The following is a 15804-nucleotide window of genomic DNA, read 5'->3' as shown; positions in this document are numbered from 1 at the left end:
GACAGGAAAATAAACAGTATGACAGGGAGAGTCCTGTTATGCCGGAAGAAACCCTGCAGTGCCAATCACAAGGGATTCTCTTCCCCTATAAAAATAAAGACTCTTTAACCGGACAAATATCTATTGATACAATTCCCCTCCAAATAGAACCCAAATTCAAATTACTAGGAGTTATCTTCGATAAAGATCTTACTTATCATGATCAAATCAGTTCCGTGACCAAAAATTGTTTCTACAAACTTCGTTTAATTCGTTCTGTAACTTCTGTTCTTGAACCCTCTTCAATCCAAACTCTAATTCACTTTCTAATCATTTCACATATAGATTACTGAAATTCTCTTTACCAATGTATAACTCAAAAAGAAATCCATAGATTACAACTGATCCAAAATACCGCAATCAACTAATTTTTTAAGACCAAAAAATATGATCACGTTACAAGATTTCAAGAGTTACAATGATTAGCAGTTTCTCACCAAACTACATATAAAATTCTCCTTTTAACTTTCAAAATAAAGACCTCTCACCTCCCTGTTTTTCTAGATAAATCTCTCATTCCACATACCCTTTCTAGGGTCTTTAGATCTACAAATCAAAACCTATTGACAGTACCGTTAATCAAGGACCTATACTAAACTAGAAATTCCGTTTTCTCAGTAGTTGCTCCCTTGCTCTGGAATGCAATGCCATTCTATCTTTGCAATGAAAATTCCTTAAGTAAATTTAAAACAAATCTCAAAACATTTCTCTTCAAAGATTCCTACCAATAATTGGGTGGAAAGAGAAAAATAAAGCTTTTAAGAAGCAACATCCCTGTTTCCCTCTCGTTACTTCCCATCCCCCTACCCTTCCTTTAATTTTTATTTAGCATTGTAATTAAAACTTCCCTATCCCCCAAAACCTCTCATTTCTAATCAGACCTAATTCATCATAGTTTTAGGTTTACCCTCTTTTTATTTTACCCCACCTAAATCAAAAATTATATTAGACCTTTTTAATTTTTAATATTGTAAACTGCCCAGATACATGTGATGGTCGGTATATCAAGCCACAAATAAACTTGAACTGGAACTCTAAAACTATTCCTAAACCTACCCCTAGAAGCAGGCAGGTTAAGGAAACTGCCCTGCAGAATTTATCCCCAGTGAAAGGCAACCTAAAAGGGAGACCCACAAGCTTTGCTTTGAAGAATGCTGGTTTAGGACTGAGGTTGAAAGACACTAGAAAATGACATGGGATTATTTCCCGTGGTTATCCGCGAGGATGGGAACGGTGATGAATTTTGTCACCCTGTCATTCTCTAATTTGAAATATAAATGTGTGATAACAAGACTGAATAGTTCAGAGTCTCAATCATTGACCCTTGTCTCCACTTCCTCCTAGTGCTCAACTCAAAGCTTACTGTAATTGATATTCTTTATATATTCCACTTTTTAATGGTTTCAACAGTAAGAAATCATCACTTATCTTTAGTATGCAGAGTTTCTAGCCTGCCCTGACAGGACCCGTTTTGCCACTAGGTGGCTTTGTCAAGGATTCTCAGGATGCTCTATTTTGGCGTCCTTCAGTATTTTGGGGCTAGGTATTTTAGCTGCTAGTGGCGAAACGGGTCCCTTCGGGGCAGGCTAGAAAGCAGTTACTTACCTTAACAGCTGTTATCCAGGGACAGCAGGCAGATATTCTCAACAGTGGGTGACATCACCGACGGAGCACCACAGCGGACAGCCTCGAAAGCAGACTTGCTTGAAGATCTTTGTAAGAGCTTCCGAGTGCTGCACTGCGCATGCGCTGGTGCCTTCCCGCCCGAGTTAGGGTGCACGTCTCTTGTGAGGAACCTCAGTTCAGATACCTAGCTAAGAAGCCATCCAGGGGAGGAGGGTGGGTTGTGAGAATATCTGCCTGGATAACAACTGCTACGGTAAGTAAATGTGCTTTATCCCTTGGCAAGCAGGCAGCATATTCTCAACAGTGGGTGACCTCCAAGCTAAGCATAATGGGATGGAGGGAGAGTTGGCAAGTTAAGAAAAAAGATTTTGCAAAACAGATTGGCCAAAATGGCCATCCCTTCTGGAGAAAGTATCCAGACAGTAATGAGAGGTGAATGTATGAACCGAGGACCAAGTGGCAGCCTTGCAGATTTCCTCAATAGGAGTTGATCTGAGGAAAGCTACAGATGCCGCCATAGCTCTAACTCTGTGGCCCGTGACTCGACCCTGCAGAGGGAGACCAGCCTGAGCAGAGCAGAAAGAGATGCAAGCAGCCATCCAGTTGGAGATGGTTCGCTTCGAGACAGGATGTCCCAACTTATTTGGATCAAAGGAGATGAAAAGTTGTGGGGTTGTTCTGTGAGGTTGAGTGTGTTGCAAGTAGAAAGCCAAGGCACTCCAGGGTGAGAATGAGGCTTTGGAAAAAATACTGGAAGAACAATAGATTGATTGATGTGAAATTCTGAAACAACTTTAGGTAATAATTTTGGATGAGTACGGAGGACCACCTTGTCATGGTGGAAAACTGTGAAAGGTGGATCCGCGACCAAAGCTTGTAACTCACTGACCCTTCGAGCAAACGTGAGGGCAATCAGGAAAACTACTTTCCAAGTAAGGTACTTGAGATGAGCCTTATCAATTGGTTCAAAGGGAGGTTTCATCAATTGAGCCAAGACAACATTGAGATCCCAGACCACTGGGGGTGGTTTAAGTGGTGGATGAATATTAAAAAGTCCTTTCATAAAGCGGGAAACCACAGGATGTGCAGACAGAGGTTTACCATCAAGAGTACAATCCATCATCCTCTCCAGATTAGACTACTGCAACTCTATCTACCTAAGCCTAACTAAGAAAAACCTCCATAGCCTTCAGTAGATTCAGAATGCTGCGGCTAAACTTATTTTCGCAAAAAGTAAATTCGACCTTGTCTCACCACTCCTATCCAAGCTTCACTGGCTCCCGGTAATCTCCAGGGTTCACTTCAAATGTGCCTGCCTAACTTTCAAGATCCTTCATGGCATCCTTCCTCCCGTTATCCCATTATCTTGGAATTCCTCAATTCCTAATTCCACCAGATTCTCCCAAATATTAAAACTATCCTTCCCTTCTATAAAAGGTATACCCCATGCAGGAAAACTAAGGACATCCCTCCCCTTTAGAATCACTGAGCTCTGGAATAACCTCACCTCCCCACTCCAAAATTCAAGCTCCCTCCAACTTTTTCCGTAAACATCTGAAAACTTGGCTATTTTCAAAAATGTAACACTTCCTCGTTCGGGCATCTTACACCCATCTAACCTTCTTTACACTTAATCCTTTAACCCTCCATTGGAGTTCCTTTCCATCACAACTTCTGTAAACCATGCCGAGCTCTACGATTGTGGAGATGGTGCAGTATATAAACCTAAGGTTTAGTTTTGTTTAGACTGATGAAAAGCAGCAATCGCACTGAGATGGACTCGGATAGATGTAGACTGAAGTCCAGATTGTGATAAGTGAAGTAAATTATCCAAAACAGAAGCCAAGGAGGTAGACATTGGCTCCATATGGCGAGTGGAACACCAAGCAGAAAATCTAGTCCATTACTGGCCGTAACACAGCCGAGTGGACGGATTTCTGGAAGCTACCAAAATATCTTGTACAGACTGAGAGAACTGTGTAGAGTCTGTTAGGTTGAAAGGTACCAAGCTGTTAAGTGTAGAGACTGCAGTTTGGGATGTAGCAAGGATCCTTAGAAACATAGAAAATGACGGCAGAAAAGGGCTATAGCCCACCAAGTCTGCCCATTCCAAATACCCGCCCCCCCTGAATTCACTCCCTTAGAGATCCCACGTGAGTATCCCATTTTCTCTTAAAATCTGACACGCTGCTGGCCTCAATCACCTGCAGTGGAAGTTTGTTCCAATGATCCACCACTCTTTCCGTGAAGAAGTACTTTCTGGAGTCGCTATGAAACTTCCCTCCCCTGATTTTCAGCGGATGCCCTCTGGTGGTCGAGGGTCCCATGTGGCAGAAGATATCATCTTCCGACTCGATACGGCCCGTGATGTACTTAAACGTTTCAATCATGTCTCACCTCTCTCTTCGTTCCTCAAGTGAGTACAGTCGCAATTTATTCAGTCTTTCTTCATACGTGAGATCCTTGAGCCCCAAGACCATCCTGGTGGCCATTCGCTGAACCGACTCGATTCTCAGCACATCCTTCCAGTAGTGTGGTCTCCAGAATTGAACACAATACTCCAAATGAAGGCTCACCATGGACCTGTATAGCGGCATCATGACTTCAGGTCTCCTGCTGACAAAACCTCTACGGATACAACCCATCATTTGTCTTGCCCTGGAGGAAGCCTTCTCCACTTGATTGGCAGCCTTCATGTCATCACTAATGATCACCCCTAGATCACGTTCCACCGTGGTCTCAACCAAGGTCTCACCATTTAGTACGTAAGTTCTGCGCAGGTTTCTCTTACCCAGGTGCATTACCTTACACTTTTTAGCATTGAAGCCTAGCTGCCAAGTTGCTGACCATCGTTCTAGCAGCAGTAGGTCCTGCGTCATATTATCAGGCAAAATGCTTTTACCTACTATGTTGCAAAGTTTGGCGTCGTCAGCGAACAGTGATACCCTTCCTCCAAGTCCTTGAGTCATATCTCTTATGAATAAGTTGAATAGAATCGGGACCAAGACCGAGCCCTGCGGCACTCCACTGATCACCTCTGACGTTTTGGATGGGGTTCCGTTTACCACCATCCTCTGAAGTCTACTGCTCAGCCAAACCCCAACCCATGTAGTTAGAGTGTCCCCTAATCCTATCGATTTCAGCTTAAGTTCAATAACCTTCGGTGTGGGACACTATCAAAAGCTTTACTGAAGTCCAAATATACCACATCCAATGACTCTCCGGCATCCAGTTGTCTAGTAACCAGTCAAAAAAGCTAATTAGATTAGATTGGCAGGATCTACCCTGGGTGAATCCGTGTTGGTGGGGATCATGTAGGTTTTCCTCATCTAGGATTGTGTCAAGATTCCGTTTGATCAGTGTTTCCATGAGCTTGCACACTATAGACGTGAGACTCACTGGTCTGTAGTTTGCTGTCTCTGTCCTGCAGCCCTTTTTGTGGAGTGGGATTACGTTGGCGGTTTTCCAGTCCAAAGGGACTCTTCCTGTGCGTAGGTTGTCCGGTCCCTGTGCCTAGGGTGTAGGTTGTCCGGTCCCATGGCTTTGTTTACTTTGAGTCTTGATAGTTTGTAGTAGACGCTACTGGGCGTAAACTCGAAATCTTGAAATGGGTCTTTCCGGGCGCTTCACAGGTGAAGACTGAGCAGAAGTATTCGTTTAGTAGTTCTGCCTTGGCAGAATCTGATTCTGCAAAGTTACCGTCCAATTGCTTCAGGCGTTCTATCCCATCTTTGTTTCTTTTCCTGTCACTAATATAGCTAAAGATTTATCCCCTTTCTTAATGTTCTGTGCTAGATCTTCTTCCATTCGGAGTTTGGCCTCTCTGACTACTTTTTGACAGCTTTAGATCTGTCCAGATAGTCTTCTTTCGCTTCCCGTTTTCCTAAATGTTTGTAGGTGATAAATGCTTCTTTTTTCTTTTTAACTAGGTCCGAAATTTCTGTACTGAACCATTGGGGTCTTTTGTTTCTCCTTCGTTTACTTACTGTTCTTATGTAGCGGTTTATTGCTTCATGTAGGGTGGACTTCAGTGTCGACCACATATCCTTCACATTGTCAGATTTTGCTTGTTTATGTAGCCCCTAATGGACAAAATCTCCCATGCGGTCGAAGTCTGTGCCTCTAAAGTTGAGAACCCTCGTTGCTGTGTTTGATCTAGAGAAACCTTTCTTGAGGTTGAGCTATACCATATTATGGTCGCTGGAGGCCAGTGTATCTCCTACTGAGACTTCCGAGACACTATCTCCGTTGGTGAGTACCAGGTCTAGTATCGCCTGGTCCCTAGTGGGCTCCAATACCATTTGCTTGAGACGTGCACCCTTTATGGAGGTTAAAATTCTTTTGCTGCTACACGTAGTCGCGGAGAGTGTGCTCCAATCTGCATCAGGCATGTTGAAGTCCCCTAACATTACTGTGTCCCCACGCAGTGTGATATTCTCTATGTCCTCGATTAATTCCATGTCTTTGTCTTCCTGTTGCCTGGGAGGTCTGTATATCACACCAAGGTATAGGCATTTTTCATTCCCTCTGGCCAGGTTCACCCAGAGGGATTCCCCGGTGTATCTAACATCTGTGATTCTGGTAGTTTTGATGTTCTCCTTAGTGTACAGTAAGCAGAGAGGGAAAAACTGGTAGAAGCAGAGGCTCCCTGGTGCCGAGTTGAAGTAGAAGAGAGTACCACGGTTGTCTGGGCTACCGAGGAGCTATCAGAATCATGGTGGCATGTTCTGTCTTGAGTTTAACAAGGGTCTTGAGAATCAGAGGGAATGGAGGGAAGGCATAGAGAAAGTGACCCGTCCAATCCAGGAAAAAAGCATCTGCCTCGAGACGCTGGGGAGAGTATATTCAAGAGCAGAACTGAGGCAGCTTGTTGTTGAGGGGAGACGCAAAGAGGTCTATCTGAGGGGTCCCCCGTTGAGCAAACACTCAACAAGGAATTGAGGCAAGGAATTGAGTGTCCATTCATGAGGTTGCAGAAGACGACTCAATTTGTCCACCAGACAGTTGTGCTGACCTTGAATATATGCAGCTCTGAGAAAAATGTTCTGATGGATTGCCCAATCCCACAACTTCAGAGCTTCTTGACAAAGGGAGTGAGATCCCGTACCTCCCTGTTTGTTGACATAGTACATGGCGACTTGGTTGTCCGTCCGGACAAGGACTACATTGTAGTGAAGAAGGTGTTGAAAAGCTTTGAGAGCACTGAAAATCGCTCTGAGTTCCAACAGATTGATATGACAAAGACGGTCCGCAGGAGTCCAATGACCTTGGGTACGGAGTCCGTCGAGATGGGCTCCCCATGCGTAGGTTGACGAGTCTGTTGTGAGAACCTTCTGATGAGGGAGATTGTGGAACAGCAAACCTCTGGAAAGATTGGAAGAGAGCATCCACCAGTGGAGAGACTACTTCAATAAAAGAGTTACTGTAATTTGTTGAGAAAGCGGATCGGTAGCTTGTTGCCACTGAGATGTCAGGGTCCACTGAGGTATGCGAAGGTGAAGTCTGGCAAAAGGAGTCACGTGAACTGTAGAAGCCATGTGTCCGAGCAGAACCATCTTTTGTCTTGCTAAAATTGATGTGAGATGAGACACTTGATGGCAAAGGCGAATGAGGGTATCCCGACGTGATGGAGGTAGAAACGCACTGAGCTGGACAGTGTCTAGAGTGGCCTCAATGAATTGGAGAGACTGAGATGGGGTCAGCTGGGATTTTGGAAAGTTGACTTCGAACCCCAGACTTTGGAGGAACATAATAGTCTGTTGGGTTGCTGCAATAACCCCTTGTTGAGAGGGGGCTTTGATAAGCCAGTCGTCCAGGTATGGAAAAACTTGGAGACCCTGGGCACGGAGGGCTGCAGCCACCACCACCAGACATTTCATGAAGACTCTGGGGGATGAGGCGAGTCCGAAAGAAAGAACTCTATATTGTAGATGAAGATTCCCCACCCTGAATTGAAGATATTTGCGAGATGCTGGATGAATCGGGATATGAGTGTAAGCCTCTTTGAGATCCAGAGAGCATAACCAATAATAATAATAATAACAGCTTATATACCGCAATACCGTAACATAGTAACATAGTAGATGACGGCAGATAAAGACCCGAATGGTCCATCCAGTCTGCCCAACCTGATTCAATTTAAATTTTTTTTTTTTTTTCCTTCTTAGCTATTTCTGGGCGAGAATCCAAAGCTCTACCCGGTACTGTGCCTGAGTTCCAACTGCCAAAATCTCCGTCAAGACCCACTCCAGCCCATCTACACCCTCCCAGCCATTGAAGCCCTCCCCAGCCCATCCTCCACCAAACGGCCATACACAGACACAGACCGTGCAAGTCTGCCCAGTTACTGGCCTAGTTCAATATTTAATATTATTTTCTGATTCTAAATCCTCTGTGTTCATCCCACGCTTCTTTGAACTCAGTCACAGTTTTACTCTCCACCACCTCTCTCGGGAGCGCATTCCAGGCATCCACCACCCTCTCCGTAAAGTAGAATTTCCTAACATTGCCCCTGAATCTACCACCCCTCAACCTCAAATTATGTCCTCTGGTTTTACCATTTTCCTTTCTCTGGAAAAGATTTTGTTCTACGTTAATACCCTTTAAGTATTTGAACGTCTGAATCATATCTCCCCTGTCTCTCCTTTCCTCTAGGGTATACATATTCAGGTCTTCCAGTCTCTCCTCATACGTCTTCTGGCGCAAGCCTCCTATCATTTTCGTCGCCCTCCTCTGGACCGCCTCAAGTCTTCTTACGTCTTTCACCAGATACGGTCTCCAAAACTGAACACAATACTCCAAGTGGGGCCTCACCAATGACCTGTACAGGGGCATCAACACCTTCTTCCTTCTACTGACTACGCCTCTCTTTATACAGCCCAGAATCCTTCTGGCAGCAGCCACTGCCTTATCACACTGTTTTTTCACCTTTAGATCTTCGGACACTATCACCCCAAGGTCCCTCTCTCCGTCCGTGCATATCAGCTTCTCTCCTCCCAGCATATACGGTTCCTTCCTATTATTAATCCCCAAATGCATTACTCTGCATTTCTTTGCATTGAATTTTAGTTGCCAGGCATTAGACCATTCCTCTAACTTTTGCAGATCCTTTTTCATATTTTCCACTCCCTCTTCGGTGTCTACTCTGTTACAAATCTTGGTATCATCTGCAAAAAGGCACACTTTTCCTTCTAGCCCTTCAGCAATGTCACTTACATACATATTGAACAGGATTGGCCCCAGCACCGAACCCTGAGGGACTCCACTAGTCACCTTTCCTTCCTTCGAGCGACTTCCATTAACCACCACCCTCTGGCGTCTGTCCGATAGCCAGTTTCTGACCCAGTTCACCACTTTGGGTCCTAACTTCAGCCCTTCAAGTTTGTTCAACAGCCTCCTATGAGGAACTGTATCAAAGGCTTTGCTGAAATCCAAGTAAATTACATCTAGCATATGTCCTTGATCCAGCTCTCTGGTCACCCAATCAAAAAATTCAATCAGGTTCGTTTGGCACGATTTACCTTTTGTAAAGCCATGTTGCCTCGGATCCTGTAACCCATTAGATTCAAGGAAATACACTATCCTTTCTTTCAGCAACACTTCCATTATTTTTCCAACAACTGAAGTGAGGCTCACCGGCCTGTAGTTTCCTGCTTCATCCCTGTGACCACTTTTATGAATAGGGACCACATCCGCTCTCCTCCAATCCCCAGGAATCACTCCCGTCTCCAGAGATTTGTTGAACAAGTCTTTAATAGGACTCGCCAGAACCTCTCTGAGTTCCCTTAGTATCCTGGGATGGATCCCGTCTGGTCCCATCGCTTTGTCCACCTTCAGTTTTTCAAGTTGCTCATAAACACCCTCCTCCGTGAACGGCGCAGAATCTACTCCATTTTCTCGTGTAACTTTGCCGGACAATCTCGGTCCTTCTCCAGGATTTTCTTCTGTGAACACAGAACAGAAGTATTTGTTTAGCACATTTGCTTTCTCCTCATCACTCTCCACATATTTGTTCCCAGCATCTTTTAGCCTAGCAATTCCATTTTTTATCTTCCTCCTTTCACTAATATATCTGAAAAAATTTTTATCTCCCTTTTTTACATTTTTAGCCATTTGTTCTTCCGCCTGTGCCTTCGCTAAACGTATCTCTCTCTTGGCTTCTTTCAGTTTCACCCTGTAGTCCTTTCTGCTCTCCTCTTCTTGGGTTTTTTTTATATTTCATGAACGCCAACTCTTTCGCCTTTATTTTCTCAGCCACTAGGTTGGAGAACCATATCGGCTTCCTTTTTCTCTTGTTTTTATTGATTTTCTTCACATAAAGGTCCGTAGCCATTTTTATCGCTCCTTTCAGCTTAGACCACTGTCTTTCCACTTCTCTTATGTCCTCCCATCCTAACAGCTCTTTCTTCAGGTACTTTCCCATTGCATTAAAGTCCGTACGTTTGAAATCTAGGACTTTAAGTATCGTGCGGCCGCTCTCCACTTTAGCCGTTATATCAAACCAAACCGTTTGATGATCGCTACTACCCAGGTGAGCACCCACTCGAACATTAGATATACTCTCTCCATTTGTGAGGACCAGATCCAATATCGCTTTTTCCCTTGTGGGTTCCGTCACCATTTGTCTGAGCAGAGCCTCTTGAAAGGCATCCACAATCTCCCTACTTCTTTCCGATTCCGCAGTCGGAACATTCCAGTCCGCATCCGGCAGGTTGAAATCTCCCAACAGCAGAACCTCCTCTTTCCTTCCAAACTTTTGGATATCCACAATCAGATCCTTATCAATTTGCTGCGATTGAGTCGGAGGTCTGTAGACTACACCCACGTAGATAGAAGTTCCATCTTCTCTTTTCAGAGCAATCCATATCGCTTCTTCCTCTCCCCAGGTCCCTTGCATTTCGGTCGCTTGGATATTGATCTTTACATAGAGAGCTACTCCTCCACCTTTATGACCATCTCTGTCCTTCCTAAAAAGATTATATCCCGGTATGTTTGCATCCCATCCATGTGATTCACTGAACCATGTCTCTGTGATAGCAACAATATCTAGATCTGCCTCTAATATTAGGGCTTGCAGATCATGAACTTTGTTGCTTAGACTGCGAGCATTTGTGGTCATCGCTTTCCAGCTATTTTTCAGCGATAATCTCCTTTTTCGTATGGATTTTTGTGTCGTTTCACTTTCCGCTGCAATACTAAGAAATGAGTTGCTGATATTGCTTTTGTTGCAGCCTTTACTACTATCACATCTTTTCTTTTGCCGGGGGTGGTCTCTACATACACCACCCCCACCTTCTAGTTTAAATGCCTAGAAAAATATTGTCTAAATGAAGTTCTATGCGGTTTACAAAGATTAAGCAAAGGTACAAATTGATTGACTTTAAGAGGGGAGGAAGAAAGAGGGTTAATAGGACAGGAAATCCATTTTTGAGGAGAGAGTGATCAATAGAACAAGTTAATCGCTATAGAGGGGAGAGAGAAGAGAGGATCAGTTGTCTAGATACTTTAGGAACAGGTGTGTTTTCAGACGTTTCCTAAATTCCTCATAAGTAGTGGGCGAAAGCAATTGTTCTAGGTCTTTACCCCATGATGCTGCTTGGTGCGAGAGAAGATGTTCATGGTGTTTTTTCAGTTTACAACCTCTCACTGGGGGGGGGGGAAAGAAGTTGGAATGTGAGCTTGTCTTGTGTCTGTTGGCTGAGAAGACGAAAAGGTCAGTTATATATTTAGGGGCAAGTCCGTGTAGTGCTTTGAAGCAGAAGCAGGCAAATTTAAACTTTACGCGCGCCTCCATTGGCAGCCAATGCAGCTGCCGGTAGTAGGGTGTCACGTGGTCAAACTTCCTCAGCCCAAAGATCAGTTTGACCGCTGCATTTTGCATCAATTGTAAATGCTGCATGTTCTTTTGGGAAATTGCTAAATAGGCGATGATACATTAGTCAAGTAGACTTAGTATGAGGGATTGGACTAGGGTTCTGAATGCCGCTGTATCGAAATAAGCTTTAATGGATCTGAGTTTCCAGAGAGTGAAAAATCCCTTTCTGATCAAGGAGTCCACCTGGTCTCTCATGGTTAGGCACTGATCCAAAGTTACACCTAGTATCTTTATGGTAGGTTGGATAGGGTAATTAAGATTATTGATATATAGTGGTGATTTGGTGTCAAGCGGATGTGGTAAAGCAACGAAGAAATTCTGAATTAAGTTTGAGCCTAAAGGTTGTCATCCAGTGCTCCATCACGTTTATGGCTTCTGAAGCTTTAGGAATAGTTTCGGAGATAGAATTAACGAATAGGATGATGATCGTAAAATCATCTGCATAACTAAATAGTTTTATCCCTAACTGGGTTAGCTGCATGCCTAGTGAGGACATGTAGACGTTGAAGAGCAATGGAGATAGCGGAGACCCTTGTGGCACACCGGATGGATTGCTCCAGGTATCTGAAAGTTCATAATTAAAACATTTTTGATAAGTGCGGGACACGAGGAAGCCACGGAACCAATTCAGCACCTCGTCCCTGATACCAATGCCGTCTAGGCATTGCAGCAGTTTCCCGTGGTCTACTAGATCAAAGGCAGAACTCATATCGAATTGCATAACCAGGGCATTAAGGCCCTTACTAAACAGTAGGCGCAGATTGTCTAAAATAGCCGCAATTACTGTCTCAGTACTGAATAACGGTCTAAAACCGGATTGAGTTTCGTGTAGGAGAGAGAACTGATCAGTTGGGTTTGTACCAATCCCTCCATAATTTTTACAATAAACGGAATGGATGCTGCTGGTCTGTAGTTGGATATTATAGCTGAAGATTCTTTTCGATTTTTTAGAATTGGGGTTATTATTATGTGACCATTATTAGAGAAGAACTTCCCAGTTTTTAGGTTATGAGCCAAATATTGCATCAACGATAGTTTAAATACTAAAGGTGCCGCTTTCATGATTTCTGGGGGGCATGAGTCCAGAACGCAATAGGACACAGTTCTTCAACCGCCGGTCCGCAAACAAAATCTTGCCAGTCCGCAAAGAATTCGGTCCCCGCCGCAACGAAAGGCCAGCGTCAGCTGACTTGCAACTTTCTGTTGCAGTCGCTGTGCCGGGACTCCTGCCTTCGCCGAGACTTCTGCCTTGTCTCCGCACCTCCAGACCAACAGCGGCAGCTCTGTGTACTTTTAACTTCGGCACAGAGCTGCCTTTAATCAATAGTTTAGCGCGGTTTCATAAGGCAGCCTCGGGGCCTTTGCTAGGCCGGCTCACATCGCATCATCGAAGCGGGCCGGCTATCAAAGGCCCCGAGGTTGCCTCATGAAACCGCGCTAAACTATTGATTAGAGGCAGCTCTGTGCCGAAGTTAAAAGTACACAGAGCTGCCGCTGTTGGTCTGGACTCTTGGGCCGCTGAAGGCGGGCAAAGAGCAGCTATCCTGGAGGTTTCCCTTCCTCTCGCCTATGCAGGTCCCTTTTTTCCTTTTTTTTTTTTCTCCTTCAAACGGCAACGGGCCCCAGCATCGACATCAATCAAGTAAGTTCCACTGTTCCTTGCAAGCGGTTCTGCTCGGCCAAAGCTTCCCCTCTGACATGAGCCACCCTCAGGGGAAAGAAAGTGACCCACAAAAGTGAGGGGAAGGGGGGAAGATGATGGAAGTTGGGGGGGGGGAAGAGAGAAGGGGCAGATGATGGAATGGAGGAGATGAGAGAGAGATGGGGACAGATGATGGAAGTGAGAAGAAGGGAGAGAGAGCAGAAGGCAGATGGATGTCAGTTGAGAGGGGAGAGCAGATGCTGAATGGAAGTGGGGAAAGAACACATACTGGATGGAAGGAGGAGATAAATAAAGGGGGAAGAAAATAGTAAGATAATGGAGGGGTGAGGGAAAGGGGTGACAAGCTGTGAGTAGACACAGTGAAAAGAGGGAAATGGGACTAAATAGTAAGAAAGAATTTAATTTAGATGGAGGCAGAAAATAGAGAAGGAAGACCAGAGAAGAAAAGGGAAGAGAGAGCAGAGAATGATATCAGATCTGAGTGGAGGAAATGAGAAGAGAGATATGCTAAAAACCACAGGGGGGAGGGAAGGATAGAGATGCCAGACCATGAGGGGAACAGAAGGAAGATGATGGATGCCAGACCAAATTGGGGGGGGGGGGGAGGTAGGAGGAGAGATGGCAGGGAAAGACAGACAGTGAATGGAAGGGGCAGATGCTGGACTGAAGAGACAGAGAAGGTTATCATGCCGCTGTACCGGGCCATGGTACGCCCTCACCTGGAGTACTGCGTCCAGCACTGGTCACCGTACATGAAGAAGGACACGGTACTACTCGAAAGGGTCCAGAGAAGAGCGACTAAAATGGTTAAGGGGCTGGAGGAGTTGCCGTACAGCGAAAGATTAGAGAAACTGGGCCTCTTCTCCCTTGAGCAGAGGAGATTGAGAGGGGACATGATTGAAACATTCAAGGTACTGAAGGGAATAGACTTAGTAGCTAAGGACAGGTTGTTCACCCTCTGCAAGGCAGGGAAAACAAGAGGGCACTCTCTAAAGTTGAAAGGGGATAGATTCCGTACAAACGTAAGGAAGTTCTGTGGTAGAAAGCTGGAACGTTCTTCCAGAGGCTGTTATAGGGGAAAACACCCTCCAAGGATTCAAGACAAAGTTAGACAAGTTCCTGCTGAACAAGAAGGTGCGCTGGTAGGGCTAGTCTCCGTTAGGGTGCTGGTCTTAGACCAGAGGGCTGCCGCATGAGCGGACTGCTGGTCATGATGGACCTCTGGTCTGACCCAGCAGTGGGAATTCTTATGTTCTTAGGGCAGACACTGGCTGGAAGAGAGTGAAAAGGCAATGAAAGCAGAAACCAGAGACGACAAAAGGTAGAAAAAAATAATTTTATTTCTATCTTGTGATTCAAATATATCAGATTTGAAATATGTATCTTGCTAGACATAACTGGGGAGTGCAAAGCCCAGGCAGTGCTTCTTTAGCTTCCAGCTGGCTTAGGGCTCTCTCTGACCAGGGGGCAGTTGCCCTAGTTCCACTCCCCTAACACCATTCCTGTCATGTGTGACTGTGGTATTCTGTTACATGATATTTGTAATAATTTGGCTTATTCAGTTTTCTTGATAGTAGAGGGGATATATGTGAAGGGGAGGGGAGACAGGGGTTTTGTTGATCTTTGCCCTGTATTATCTGTATTTATAAAATGACAATTGTATAGAATATTGTTTCTTTTTATACTTTAATAAAATATGTTCAATATAAAATTATAACTATTTGAGGCTTGTGCGGATGGGATCAGATGGTTTGTGGGACCGAGCTCGCGGGGACGGGGCGGTGATGGTTTTTTAAAAAAAATTTCAGTCTTAGTAGTTTGCCGGTCCACGAAATAATTATTTTATTTCCGCCGGTCCACAGGTGTAAAAAGGTTGAAGAACACTGCAATAGGATTTAGAGTATTTGTTATATAGTCTGTTGTAATTGTTCCACTCTAAATCTTGAAAGGAGCTCCAGATCATGTCTGCCAGTGTATCATTTCCTTGGGTGATAGGTATCGGATGATCACTAGGGTCGTTTGTTGAACAATGAATTCTAAGGATTTTAATTTTCGAATCAAAGTGTAGTGCTAAGTCATTTGCAGAGGGTAACTTAGTGTTGTGTGTGGATGTGGTGTAGCGAGCGGTGTCAAATAAATTTGTGATCAGGTTGAATAGCTCTTTTGTATTGATTCCTTGTGAACCATTACAAGATGAGTTGATTTTAATTGAGTAGAATGCTTTACGTTTGTCTTTTATCATTTGTTTGTAGATTTTTATGTTAGCTCTCCATTTGTTACGGTCTGTTAGTTCTCCTGTTTTTTTTCCAAGTTCTTTCTAGTCGTCTAGCTAGTTGTTTCAGTTTTAGAAGTTCGGTGTCAAACCATTTGTTATATTTATTTGCATCCAGTGATCCCAGAAATCGATTCCTTCTTCTATCTCTGATTGCAATTCATATTGTGACCAGAAATCTATTGGATTAATATAGCCTCTGGTGTGATGTTCTCTTTTTATTATTGGGCGTGTTTTAGATTTAGAATAAGACCAGATTAGCTTGAAATAATAAGTAAAATGATCAGACCAGATATCATGACACCAGGTGCCTTTACGTATAGAGATGGC

General features: G+C 44.2%; 1 protein-coding gene across 3 annotated transcripts in view; it reads right to left on the bottom strand.

Annotated features, from left to right (window-relative positions):
• Window positions 1–15804, bottom strand: part of TOP1MT (DNA topoisomerase I mitochondrial) — a 209939-nt gene that overhangs the window by 1028 nt on the left and 193107 nt on the right. The window lies entirely within an intron of this gene.

This window comes from Geotrypetes seraphini, chromosome 2 (genome assembly GCF_902459505.1).
Source record: "Geotrypetes seraphini chromosome 2, aGeoSer1.1, whole genome shotgun sequence".
In the NCBI taxonomy this organism is placed as follows: domain Eukaryota; kingdom Metazoa; phylum Chordata; class Amphibia; order Gymnophiona; family Dermophiidae; genus Geotrypetes; species Geotrypetes seraphini.
This window is presented reverse-complemented; position numbering and strand designations above follow the sequence as displayed.